Source organism: Chrysemys picta, chromosome 10 (genome assembly GCF_011386835.1).
Source record: "Chrysemys picta bellii isolate R12L10 chromosome 10, ASM1138683v2, whole genome shotgun sequence".
Taxonomy (NCBI): Eukaryota; Metazoa; Chordata; order Testudines; family Emydidae; genus Chrysemys; species Chrysemys picta.
The window spans coordinates 52,195,102-52,207,422 of record NC_088800.1 but is presented as its reverse complement, the minus strand read 5'-3'; the positions used below and the strand labels follow the sequence as shown (position 1 = coordinate 52,207,422).

The 12,321-nt window shown below is 51.8% G+C and overlaps 1 protein-coding gene across 13 annotated transcripts in view; it reads left to right on the top strand.

Moving 5' to 3' along the window:
• CAPN15 (calpain 15) overlaps positions 1-12,321 on the top strand; it is a 109,446-nt gene that overhangs the window by 72,159 nt on the left and 24,966 nt on the right. The window contains exon 1 of one of the 13 annotated variants that reach the window (XM_042854136.2): positions 8,058-8,191. The exons of the other annotated variants lie outside the window; for them this stretch is intronic. The gene's annotated coding sequence lies outside the window, so the exon portion shown is untranslated. Of the gene's footprint in view, positions 1-8,057; positions 8,192-12,321 lie in introns of those variants that run through there. 13 annotated transcript variants of the gene reach the window in all.

Below are 12,321 nucleotides of genomic sequence, written 5' to 3'. Positions count from 1 at the left end.
TAGAGACTAACACATTTATTTGAGCATAAGCTTTCGTGGGCTAAAACCGACTTCATTGGATGCATGCAGTGGAAAATACAGTAAGAAGATATATATGCACAGAGAACATGAAAAAATGGGTGTTGCCATATTAACTATAACAAGCGTAATCAATTAAGGTGGGCTATTACCAGCAGGAGAAAAAAAACTTCATTTCGTTCCATATTGCAGCAGAGTGCTTTCCAAAGCCCCCAGCTTTCCTGTTTGATCAGAAGAATGGCAAGTTAAAGGTGTAAGAAATGCTTTATGAAATACGTCAACTGATGTAAATTAGTGCCCAAAACACTGCAGTTTACAGTGGGTTCTCTGCATTATTTTGCTAGTGCCAAAGTATCCTGTAAAATAAACTCCCTGTTTTCTGAGTCTGTTTTTATTACAGGGTTCTCATTGATTGGGTTCCTATATTTTGACCAGAAACCTTTGCTTAAAAGTCACAGTCCTCTGTATCCTCCAGTCGGGCATATTTTGTGGGATTCCACAGTATACTTACTGATGTGTGTGCTACGATAGAGCTAGTAGAACTAACCCTACTAGGGCAGGAAGGCTGCTAAACTGAAGCTGTGGAGGGATTGATACATGATCTCGAGTTAGGTAGTATCTATTGTAGGCTGGTGTGTGTGTGTGTGTGTGTGTGTGAGTGTGTGTGTGACAGTGACAGTGACATGAATGCATTAATGGTCCTCTTAACACCGCTGCCCCCTCTTATAGTTTGCCCTCCAATCATACACCTTTGCCCATTCTATAGCCGCAGAATTGGATTTCTTACACTTTTATATTTTGATGAATAACCCTCCTATTCCCATGTCCTTATTAAACTCTGCAAATACAGTCCTCATGCTTCAACTCATTCACAAGTTATTACCAGTGGAAAGTGCCATTTTCAGCACAAATGCTTCAGTAAATGGCCCATAACTCTGAGTCTGCTGCGTTCAGGGGAGTGAAACTTCTGGAAGGACGAGGGCCGGCTGGATGAGAGTTTGGCGTGAAGGACTAATGACCTGACCCCTGGTAAATTTCTTCCCCTTCTGAGTTGCTTTCCTGGGAGCTGGTGGCTGGTTTGGCCTAGGCTGACTCCAAAGAGTAGGCAGGCATTGGAGAAGGTATAAATTTATAATAAAGCTCTGGAGCACTCAATTAATATTTCAGGAACAAGAAGCTTTTATTTCATCAACAGGATCAACAAGAGGATGGATTTTTGTACCCCTCCCCCCTTTCTACTGGACCGAGGGAACCCAGGCGTAGCCTAGGTTTGCAGTGGTTCAAACTGCAGCCCCATCCGTGCTTGCGGTTGGTGCGGCCACACACAGTGAGACTGCGGTTTCATGAAACAGGCGTTTTTCTTGCTCAACCTTTCAGCAGCATGGCTTTTGGCACATCTGTCCAGAGCATCTGCTTGTTGGGCGCAATTGTACCAATGCATGCTGGAGTCCTGCGGTGTCTGCTCCAGGGTACCCAGCACACTGGCTTGAGCAGGGCAGGTTGGGACTGATGGGTAACTTCCAAACTCAAGGTGCTGTGCTGTAGGGTGGAGTAGAATCGGCCAGACTATTGGATCTGCAAAGTTTGTTGGCTTCCTGCATGGGTCAGGGAGCAGCTATTGTAAACAGTGGAGGACCTGAGTTAAACCTGACTGCCCAGGGGTTACAAACAGTGCTTTAAAAACCCATGGGATAACGGAGGGTGTGCGCTGTGAGCTCAAGGCATTCTAGCCCCAATGGCTTTTCACCCGGTGTACACAGAATCTGTACCTCAATGGGCCTGAGTCTCTCTCTACCTGAGGGACAGGTAAATTACTATCCCTGTTTTGCATGGGGAAATCGAGGCACGTGCAAGCAGAGTGACTTGCCCAGGGTCACATAGGGGAGTCAGTAGCAGAGCTGGGAGCTGAACCCAGGACTTGTGATCTCCAGTCATTGGCTTTAGTTCCCTTTCCCTTACGAAGAAGTCTGTATGTTTCTAAAAGACCGTGGGGATTTACGCTCTATTAAATTCCTTTGCACAAGCACACTACTGCTTTAGAGGAAGGTGGAGCACTACTTGACTTGTCAGGTGGCTCAGGAGTCAACTCTAGGAGCTTCAAGTCCTGGAGTAGTTTCCAGGGGATTAGGATGGCTCTGGGCACGCTGCTGAGGCTGAGAGAGATCAGTAGGATCTTGCTAGAAAGCCTGGTGCCTCCATCCGTGGTGGATAAAGCAGAGCTGATCTCTGAAGTCAACAGAGATGTGGGGAAGTCTGAGTACAGTGAAGCCAAAGGGTAGCTGGAAATGCAGCTTGTGCAGAGGAAACTCTTCTGGCTCAAGGTGGGCGAGTCACCCATGTACGAAGCAGCGCTTGTGACATCACAATGGGTCTTCCTGGAGAAGCAGGATGGCATTGTTTGGCTGCTGACCTAGAAGACCGGCTCCTCTCGGGAAATGGGCTCCCTGCCTGGATCTAGCATGAACAGCTGTATTCAGGCAGCGGTGACTGGCTTCACAGCAAGTCCCCAGCACAGCTGGGGGCACGGGTTAGGAGGTGAATTGGGTGCGGAGAGTGGAAAGGAAAAAGGAACAGCTCTCTTATTTCCATGTTGGGCAGCCCTGGCTGTCAATGCCTACTTCTGGCAGGGGCGGCATGGCTGGCTGTCTGGAACAGGCTTGGAAATGCTGGGATAATGGTCAGACTCTTCCTGCCTGTACTGTAATTTACCAGGATTTGATGAGGGTCCCTGCTTGGGTCCTGTCTCATTTAGACAGCTGTTCTTTTCTCATCAGGTGTTGGGGTCACGGCAGGAAGGGTGTAAAATACTTGCCAAACCATGTTTTGTGACATGCTAGTGGTGGGTGAACACTCTGGCGTTTCACCCAGAAGACAGGAGGGTTAGCTCTGCATTAGATTATAAGTGATGTGAATTTGTTAATCTCAGTTTTGATGCCTGCACTTCAGTCCTGACCTCAAGCCGCCTATTTCCAATCTTGGGTGCATATACAGCTCTGTCAATGCAGCATGGCTTGTTACCCAATTGACAGCATCTCCTGCTTTTACAATCATGGGGCATCTCTCAAGAGAAGATACTGTCTCTTGGGCCTCCTGGGTGGAGCTTTTGTGAAACAGCTGTGGGGCCACACTGAGATCCACGTGCCGCAGAGCAGTCCATGCTACCGTTGTGGAGCAATGTCTGAGATTGGAAATATCAGTGAATGCCAAAGGGTTGTTCTGGGGAGAGGGGAAGTGATTTGTTGCTAGAGGAAAATCAAGCCAGATAGCTTCTATAAAGAAGCTTAGTGCTTTCCTTGTGTTGTCAAGCAGGAGGATTTGGCTGGAATATATTGTGTATTAGAGAATTCTGAGTTTGCACCTTGTTAACAAGAACAATTGATTTTTCCACTAGAGAGAACTGAGACAACAAGTTTAAAGGCTTTAGATCTTTTGGAAGAATTTTCTGTAGAGAGAGGAACTGATTCTGGTGACCATTGAGCAGCTGTAGATGGTGAATAACTCTGTGCCAGTCAATGCAGTCGCTCTGGGCTAGTACTGAGGTAATGGGGACCATTGTGTTTTCACTCTGATGCTTGGATCTCCTCTCTCTCATCACACTGTACCAAAACTCCTTTAACCTGCTAGCAGAGGGCACATCTAGATAGGGGAGACATGGCTAGCACCCTTCACCTGGGAGAAGCCAGTATGCATCTGCTCCATAATGCACATCTGGTGGCAGTGTGCCAGCCCCTGGCTTGCTCGTTTCCCTGCAAAGCAGCAGTGTAACGTAGCAGTCCCCTACCTCACCTTGTTTCTTGCTCTTTTTGATCCTTGCTCTAGTTAGACCTCCAGTCTCACTGTGCTGTAAGTCCCCAGGGAAGAGCCTTGTCATCTGCCCCTTGCCTGCTGGATGTTGTTACAGAATAGGGATGGCTCGGGCAGGGGTGGATGCTGCCCCTTCAAGAGAGTAAGAGTCCACTTCCCTCTCCCATCTGACCTGTTGTCCTCCTTTTTTTAGAGTAGATGAATGTGCTGTGTTGGGTAGCAAGGGCTGGAAACAGCTGATGTACCAGCTGATCCCACACAGCCCTGCCAATGCCCCTCACTTCTGAGCTGCAGGGGGTGGGGACTGCTGTTCCAGGGCCCCCCCTCCCAATCCTGCCAGCGGCCGTCAGTACTATCTGGATGCTGCTATTCTAGTCCTGCACCACTCCCCCAACTCTGCCTCACTAGCAGCCCCCTGGCTTATTCCAGCCCTGGGCCTCCCTCACAAGCATGCCAAAGGTGGTGGTGGGCAAATATTCACTACCAGCTCAGCTGAGGCCACCAAACTCATCACAGCCGAGAGCTGGTCAGGCAGGATGGGAGCCCAGCACTCCAAAGGGGACTGGCTAGTGCTTTCCCCTCTGCATCATCTAGCCCGAGTCACCTTGTCCCGTTTAGTTAAGGGACAGATCAACAGAGGAACAATTGTAGCTCTGTAATGGGCTCTCCTTTCTCTCCATCTGTCTCTCCTTATACTTCTGGGAATGCTCCAGACTGCCTCTTGCATGGGGAGGGGGTGGTGCTCAGCTGGAAAATTCCAACTGCAGCGGCCTTCTGACACATCCGTGCCCTGGGAAATGTTATCGGAAGGGAAGTCTCCCTGAGGCAATGCCATGCAGTTTTCCCTCCAGTCCCATGTCCTGGAGCTTCCACAAGGAGCCTTTTGCCACTTGAGGCAGGTTCAGTCTCACGGTTCCTTTTCCTTTGCTGCTATGAATGCCCCACACTTTCTGCCAGGCCCCATCTGATCTGAGACTCGTATCCCTTTTGCTCTCTCCCCTGGCATTGCTTGAAATCATCCCTTGTGAAGGCTCTAAACAGCAGCTCCCAGACCGTATTGGTTCATGAACTGCCTTCTTACAGCCGGACTGTGACGTAGGTGGATGGAACTCGAGCTCACACACCCGCACCCGGCAGATTGGGAACTCGAGGTGGTGTAAAGCACTGCAGCAATTGAGTTTTCTAAGGCCTGCTCTACACTTAAAAATCGGACACCCTGAGCGCAGTGGTTAGGTCGCCGAACTCTCAGCATAGGGCAGCTAGAATTTTTCTGTCGACCTAGCGACCATCTCTCGGAGAGGTGAACTCACGCGATCGAGTGGAATGCACTAAGAGTGGCCATCCCCTGTTGTCCAGTCCCAGCTTCTGGCAGTCAGAGGCTAGGGACACCCAGAGCATGGGGTTGCTAACAGCCATTGATGGACCTGTCCTCCATGCAAGTTGGGAAGTTGTGTGGTATAACTGAGTCAGCTCGGGGGTGTGACTCCCAAGCACCTTCATACCAGTGTAAGTGCATTCACACGAGGGGGTTGTGTTGGTTAAGCTCTGCGGGTGTAGTTAAAGTGGTACAACTGTCTGGTGTAGGCCAGGCCTTTGTGTGTAGTTCAGTGGTTCCCCAGCCGTCCCATGGGGCCTTTTGTGCATTCTCGACTGTGCCACAGGACGTGGGCTGCACCTGCTCACCAGAGCAGTGGCTGGAGTGCAGGGTTGCCAGCTGGCTGGTTTTTCTACTGCCTTGCCAGTTGCCAATGAAATGTGCTGGTTCCTTGCCCTCCCCATTCCTTGCAAGCTGTGCATACACATGTCCACGCCAGTGGCCATGGAGCAATTTTGTAAGTGCCGTGTGCCGCTGTGCATGCTGGACCCTTGGTGCGCTGAAATCACAGCGGCTGGGGCTCCGGCTCCTCTCAGTGCCAGGGAAGTGGGGTGGATAGACCTGAGGCTCACCAGCAGGGTGGGGTAAGGAGCAGGGACTGGGCTGTGGGAAGCAGGAATTCCTAGGAGGGGATGGTTGGGGGGGGCTCCCTCCTGGGAGGGATGGGTGTAGGAACTTCTGGGGATCAGGCTGATTGGGGGGGCTGAGAGGGGAAGAGGAGGGTCAGGCTGGGGTGGGGGATGGGAACAGTAGCTGGTTTCTCTGTGACTTGGAGAGCAGGGTCAGCATCGAGGAGGACTGGTAGAGTGGGTCAGTGTGTGTACGGGCTGAATCAGAGACAGACAGGGTGGCCCAGGGCAGAGGCTCGTAATTAAGATCTTCTCCCTGCAAATTGCTGATGCCCTCAGCTGCCATTGGAAGCAGCTAGACAGAGCATCCCCCGGTTTGTCTGTAATTTAGTGGAGCAGGAATCAGTTCATCTGATCCCCACCTCCCCAACTTAAGCAGGTCGGCTTTTGCAATGGGCACTGTGCTTCTGGGCAGTTCAGTCAGTATTACCTGATGCTACTGATGCCCATTCCCCATCCTTCTTGGCTCATATCATAAGAAAATGGGCATTGTCCACCTGGCTGATGAGAATTTGCTGAGGGCTGCCGGCATGGTGAATACACCATCAGTGAGATTTTAGATACATATTCTTTTTTCTGAGCCAGGCCCCTGGTGATGAAGAGGGGAGTGGACTTAGCTGTAGTGTAAATATAAAGGGCATTGTTTTTTAATTGAGAGGACAGACCTGTTGAGTCCTGTGATTTAGATGGGAGGTCTGCATGGTGTGTGGGATCTGTTCAAATCTTTCCCTGCACCAGTGCCCGCGTTCACAGAGGCTAGCAGGCTGTCGTTCTCCTTGGAGCAGTAATAATAATGTATTACAGTGCCAAAGGATCACAAAGTACTTTGCCAAATGTATAGCAAAGGCTAATTCTGTCCACCACTGAAATGCAGCCAGCTCTGGGGTGAAACTTCGTGGCTGGTTAACACCCCACAGCAGTATTACACAATGATGTAAGGCAGGAAGGCAAGAATACCGCCTTCAATCAAAACTGCAGCGGGAGACTTCAGGCACAAGAAGCAGAACCTGGGGTAACCCAGAGTGAAGTTTACTTAGGGCATCACGGGTTCTAGCCCTGTTCTTCCAAGAAGTTCCATAGACTCCTGTTCCTAGTTAGGGTCCCTGCATTTATATCCCACCCGTGTCCCCTATCACGCACAAGTCTTGTTTCAGTCCTGAACTCGTGTGGGAAAAGGGCGGCCTACTGATCATGAACCCCACTGGCTTTCCTTGAAGGTCTACCATCAATGTACGACCCTGCAGCACTTGAGGGGCACACCCCATACTCACCCAGGTGAAGAGCAAAGGTAAAAGTTCCTCTGGGACTGCAGCGTGCTCGTGAGACGGGGATGTTTGTGGTTTAGCATCTCGGGTCTGGTAATGGCAGATGCTGACAGACGTGGGATGCTGCCCCATTTTGGGCACGGGGAGCGTTGAGGTGCCTAATCTGTCCGTGGCCAGTATATGATGAGATCCATGCGGATTCCTTTTCTCCTTCCCCCCGCTTGACACTTGATGGTCCCTGACTCTTGTTGTCTCAGCCAAGAGGATAGATACAGCAGCGCAGGCTTCTCCAGTGACATGCCGCAGCCCTGCTCCACAGCGGGGATGGGCTAATTCAGTCTCTGCAGCCCAGTCCATCTATGGCTTCTGTGCTGAACGTGGCACCGACTGCAGTGGCATGTTGATGGTGTGGCTGCAGCTGCCAGCTTCATTTATGTATGTAAGCTAACAGCTGTCAAGTGGTGGTAGCCTCTGGTTGCTATCAGCGCCCCTGGCTCATGTGATTGTGCTGAGCCATCGTGTGGACAAGGGGCTGCACTGAGACAAAGCTCATTCCACTGGTGAGCTGCAGCAGGTTTTGCACTTGTTTGGTTGTTCCCAGGTGGCAGCTGCATGTGCTAAGACACCCCAGTGTGTAGTACCGGGCAGTAAGGAGCCATTTAATTCCTTGGTGCTGCATGTTTGGGTCTGGTTTGCTGAGCGGTGACTGATCTTTGTAAACCAAACGCCTCCAGGCTGGACATGGCAGGACAGGGAGAGCACAGACCGTTTGTTTGTCTCATTTGCTTCCCCCAGAGTTGAGAAGTGTCTGTGATGTCAGGAAGCAGAGGGAGGTGGCCACAGGGCTGGCGGAACAACTGGATTTTCACATTTGTGTGTGTTTTACAGGAAGTCGGGGCTCCAAAGGGGCCCACCCATGCAGATCAGAGTATGAGATGAGGGTCTGTCAGTCAGTCACTGTCTGTCTGTCTGTCTGTCTGCATGCGCACACATATCTTAAGGGCAAGGACCATGTCTCCTCATGGGTTTGTACAGCCCCTACCACACTGTGGCCCTTGTCTTGATTGAGGCAGTTGGCCTCAGCTGCAGTACAGAGACTGGTAAGTAAGTGTGTGTGTTTGCAGGTGTGTATCTGTATGTGTAGAGCACACAGATGGAAATAGTGGGTAGCAATAGCTAGAGTGGACTCCAGTAAGCTGGAGACGTGCATGAGAGTCTGTTGATCATCTCGTGGTAGCTCAGAGCTGTATGACTCAAGGCAGAAGAAAGGAAAATCAATTTTTATATTTCACCTTGTTATGAAAGTTTCCCGAAATAACTCCAATAAACGCCTAGTAAAGTACAAACTATTAAAGAGCATGATGTGAACCAGAAAGAGATTTTGTGCGGGCTCTCAGAATTAATATGAGTCTCTGAGAAGGACTTTGTTTTAAAATATATATATCCAAGTATTCTCTTGGGGGGTTGAGGAAATCCAGTAGAAGAGATGGCAAAGATCACAGCGGCCCTTCTGGTGGGGGTGGGGGAGACATGCCCACTCTTGGTTACCTGGGCTTTCCACTTGGGAGTGTCGCTGTTAAGCGGTTGTTGGCTTGTCTTCCAGCGCTGGTGAGGACAGCCGTTTTCATTTGCATGTGGCCAGGAGGCTGTGTCTTTTCCCCACCTGTGTGGCTCTCAATACCCTATTGCATGGGTTTGTTGCCTCTAAGTGCTCAACTTGGGGCTGTGTTCGGAAAGTGCAGCTGGCGCAGAAGGGGCTGGGCTGCTCGGGAATCAGGGCGCTGTGCCCGGGGCACAATGGGCCTGCATTGGCTACTTGTAGAGATCTGGGCTGAGTTGAAGGTGTTTGTGCTAACTCCTAAAGCTCTGGGACTGCCTGGCTGAGGGATGAGATCCCTCACTCCCCATGCTGCTCTGTTGCAGTTGAGATCAGTAGGAGCACTTGAACTGGAAGCCAGAGGCGCCTTGGCATAACAGAGAGGGAGCTGCTGGCTGTCATCCAGTGTGAGAGCCCCTCAGGTCTGGACCTTGCTCCTGCCCTGTTGCCCAGAGTAGCCTGAACTTGTCAGCCTTCAGAGCATGCTGCAAAGCTCTTCTTTCCAAGGGAGAAGTGCTGCAAGGAGGTGCTATTTAGCAGCCTGGGGTGTAGCTTCCTTTGCTGTAGAATTGCTGGGTTTCTCTTTGCAAGCCCGATCTTGCAGTCAGACCTGCACAGGTGGACCCTTGTGCTGCACTGATCCCCAGTGGGGGGGAAAGGGTTTGCCTCAATGGACATGATGGCAGGATCAGGGCTGTTTGCTGAGGGCCCATTGGGCTTGGGTGTCCTAGGGCGACCCCAATCTGGGGCGCCCTCCTGTGGCAGGCCATGGCATGGCATGGTCCAGCGATACAAGGAGCTCGGTCTCTCTCAATGGCCAATTCAAAAGCCTGCCTGTAGGCATAGTGTGCATGCAATAACCCGAAAAACCCTTATGATGAAACCATTCCGTTAACCAGTCTGTCCCTCTCCTCTTTCTGCCCTTGGCTCTGGATCACCCTCCTGATTGCTCCCAGAATCGCTTCCTTCCCACAACTCTTCTTCCGTAGCCCCACGTCTGGCCTCCTTCCTACTTGGGACTCCTACCCCTGCTCAGGGGACATCCCTGCAGGACCACCCCGTGGGCCAGGGCTCAGCTTCCCACAGCCCTCTGCTCCAGCCTGTTGCAAGGGGGCTTCCTGCAATGTTCCACTCCCCCAGGGGTCCCTTGCCTGCAAGTCCACTTTCCAGCATCAATCAGGCTCAGCTTCCCTTACAGAGGCTGGTTCTTCCCCTTGTTCCTAGGGGCCTCTGCACAAGCTCTCCTGAAACTTTCCAGGGCACCCCCAGCTCTGGCCAGTCCTCACCAACAATGTTCTTCACCTTTCAGTCTTTGCGGTGGTTCCCTGGCCCAGCTCTCCTCTGCTGCTCCTGTGTCCTTCTCAGGCAGCTTTCTCCTGCTCTTTCTTGAGTTACCCCAGGTGCCTTCTCTTAATGCCCATTTAGGAGGCAGCTGACCAGTCAGGTGTACGGTCCCCGCTCCCCCTTCAAGGGTCCCATCCTCTTGACACAGATTGGGATTTTTCTCTCTGTCTTTTCACAATTTTTCTGTTTAGATTTATAATTTTTCCAACTCTCAAATCCCTCCCGTAAATGAGGAAAGAGGCAGGAAGTTCCCATTTCAGCCTGATGTGCTGACCTTCGCTCACGCTCTGGGGTTTTGGCGCAGACCCTGCGTTTCCTGGCACCTGTTAGTAAGTGCTACAAGCTGGAAAGGACATGTATACCCACCAGAGTAGCAATCTGACCCTGCATCCCTGCTAGGGGAGATTGTGCGTTTCTCAGGCAGAAAACACTACTAGTGCGACGGTAAGGCAGAGAGCTTAATCTCCAAGCATACAGCTCCAAGTAAAGGCTTCCCCAGCATTGAGGGAACAGCCAACTTTGCATAGGCTCAACGTTTTACCAAATGTTTCTGTACTAAAAGATCCAACAAAATCTAAGCTCACTAGCCGTGTGTCCATCACTTTTGTTTCCTTTTCCAATAAAAAGTGGTTTGGGTTTGTTTTTTGCCCGGTTAGGATTTAAAGCTTCCCTTGAAGTGTTACATTGCAAACCTTGTAGCAGTTTCCCTGTGCTACTAGAAAGAGTCTGGGACCAGAAGTGAAACTGGCTAGTGCCACAGTTGAATAGTGGGAACAAAGCAAATATTCACCATTCAGGGTGAGATGTAGATTAGATTTTTAAAATATGTTCAAGTTTTAATAAGCGACATTGTTATGAATTACCCAGGTAAGTACATTTGTTTCTTTTAAAAGCCTGATTTTTTAACCAGAGTGTCTTTTTCTTCCCCTTGCATATAAATTTTCAAAAATGAATACAGTGGAGTAACATCTTATGCGGGGGTTAGGTTCTAAGGTCGGCGCATAAGAGGAAAATCGTGTATAATGAAAATTACCATAAACTACAGTACACACAGTATATCTCTTTCTCGATTCTGTGGGTGGTGGTGCATGGCCGTTCTTAGTTGGTGGAGCGATTTGTCTGGTTAATTCCGATAACGAACGAGACTCTGGCATGCTAACTAGTTATGCGACCCCCGAGCGGTCGGCGTCCAACTTCTTAGAGGGACAAGTGGCGTTCAGCCACCCGAGATTGAGCAATAACAGGTCTGTGATGCCCTTAGATGTCCGGGGCTGCACGCGCGCTACACTGACTGGCTCAGCGTGTGTCTACCCTACGCCGACAGGTGCGGGTAACCCGTTGAACCCCATTCGTGATGGGGATCGGGGATTGCAATTATTCCCCATGAACGAGGAATTCCCAGTAAGTGCGGGTCATAAGCTCGCGTTGATTAAGTCCCTGCCCTTTGTACACACCGCCCGTCGCTACTACCGATTGGATGGTTTAGTGAGGTCCTCGGATCGGCCCTGCCGGGGTCGGTCACGGCCCTGGTGGAGCGCCGAGAAGACGGTCGAACTTGACTATCTAGAGGAAGTAAAAGTCGTAACAAGGTTTCCGTAGGTGAACCTGCGGAAGGATCATTAACGGGGTTGCGCTCGGCCGGCTCGGGGTCCCCCGACGGCGGCGCAGCTGACGACTGAAGAAGGCCTTGGACGCCTCCCCGCGCGCAGGATGGGACCCCGGCGGCGGGGTCCCGTGCGCGGGGAGGGCCGGGCGCCCCTTCTGCGCTCGCTCTGTCCCAGGCGGCTGGGAGGGGTTGAGCACGGCGGAAGGGGTCTCCTCCATCCGTGCCGGTCCGCTGCCGGGCCACCGTCGCGCCTTCCCCACCGTGCGTGTACCCGAGACGCTGCCCGCCCGTGCGGTCTGCCCCCCGGTCGCTGGGACCGCCCTCCCCGCCGCTTCGGCGCGTGGGGAAGGGCGGGGACCGGGCCGTGTGGCACGCGAGCTGATTTTTTTTTTTTTTTTTTTAATGGCAGGCTGCGGGTCCTGGCCACCGCTGAGCCTGCTGCCGGCCTGGGGTTCCGTTCATTCAGCTGCCAGCCGGGGTCCCAGCCGGCGACTCCGCTCAGCCTCCTGCCATTCACCCAGGCCAGCAGGAAGCTGAGCAGGGCCAGTGGCCGAGACCTTGGCTGGCAAGGGGCTGGCAGCTGGAATCCCAGATCGTCAGCGGGCTGAATGGCCTGGGGTTCCGTTCACCCAGGGTTCGTCCGCCGGCCTGGGGTTCCGTTCACCCAGGGTTCCGTCCGCCGG